The 1,388-nt window shown below is 45.5% G+C and overlaps 1 pseudogene; it reads right to left on the bottom strand.

Moving 5' to 3' along the window:
• Positions 1 to 739: 739 nt before the first annotated feature.
• LOC102838713 lies at positions 740 to 1,384 on the bottom strand (annotated as a pseudogene).
• Positions 1,385 to 1,388: the final 4 nt, after the last annotated feature.

Here is a 1,388-nt window from a genome sequence, read left to right as displayed (position 1 = left end):
GAAAAACACACTAAGCATTTCTCAAGCTGTATAGCTTCCAGCATAAGAGCAACATGCAAGCCACCCCAGTGTGACAAATTGACAAATGAGTGGGAAACCATTTACAATAATCACCTAAAAGATTAAATACTTAGGACAAAATCTAACCAGAGAAACAAAAGACCTTTTCGAAGTAAGCCAAGAAGCACCACTACAAGAAACCAAAAGAGGCTTAAAATGAAAGCGTATGTCATGCTCATGGATAGGAAGACATAACATTGTGAAAATATCAACTCTACCCCAAGTAATCTATTATTGCTATTAAGTGCCATCAAATCAATTCTGACTCATAGCCAGCCTACATAGGATTCTACAGTGCTACACCAGGACTCTAGGTATATAATAATCTATAGATATAATGGATTCCCAATCCATATTCCATCAGCTCTCTCCTTTTTTCTTTTTCCACAAAAACAAGCAGCCTTTATTGCAGTATTACAAAACACTTTACATTTTGGCAGTATTTTACAATGCACTCAGCTTCAAGGGTTGGAAAAGAGAGGTTTAAAAACTAGAAGGGGAAATATCAATGGATATCTCTAAAGGAAAAACTGTCCCAGCCCTCCCACCCAAATAAAAATCCAAAAGTCACTTAATTTTACTACCCAAGAAGAGGCCATGAGAAAAGCAGCAGGCAGAAAGAACTCTGGCAATTTCACTATGGATCATGTCAGAGATAAAGGAACATTCACAACAGTCATCAGTAAGGTTGGTTGTGATGATCATTTTTGTTGTCATTTCTTCCTCCCATTTTGCCTCCGTAGTCACTTCGATCTCCTCCATAGCCACCCCCTCTCCCCTGCATTTCTGTCTCCGCCATAGCCTCCTCCGTCTCCACCATAGCACCTCGGTCTCCACCATAGCCGCCTCCTCGGTCTCCTTCATAACTGCTTCCTCGGTATCCACCATAACCACCTCTGTCCCCACCATAACCACCTCCTCTGTCCCCACCATAGCCACCCCTCCTCCCCTGCATTTCTGTCTCCGCCATAGCCTCCTCGGTCTCCACTATAGCACCTCCGTCTCCACCATAGGCACCTCCTCAGTCTCCTCCATAACTGCCTCCTCGGTATCCACCATAACCACCTCTGTCCCCACCATAGCCACCTCCACTTCTATTTCCTCAGTAGTCACGGCCACCACTTCTGTCTCCATCATATCCGGCCCCACTTTTGTCTCCCCGGTAACCACCTCGATCTCAACCTCTGCCCCCACGACCTCTGTAGCCCCTCTCTCCACCATAGCCTCGCCCCCGGGAATCTCCTCCTGAGGAACAAGAGTCCTCTGGTCTGGGTTCATTGCACTGATTGCAGGAATTCCTTAGAGCAAAGTTCATATTTCCACATGAC

This window comes from Chrysochloris asiatica, unplaced genomic scaffold, assembly GCF_000296735.1.
Source record: "Chrysochloris asiatica unplaced genomic scaffold, ChrAsi1.0 scaffold00631, whole genome shotgun sequence".
NCBI classification, from domain to species: domain Eukaryota; kingdom Metazoa; phylum Chordata; class Mammalia; order Afrosoricida; family Chrysochloridae; genus Chrysochloris; species Chrysochloris asiatica.
Note: the sequence above shows the minus strand (reverse complement) of the source record. Positions and strands in the feature narration are given on the sequence as shown.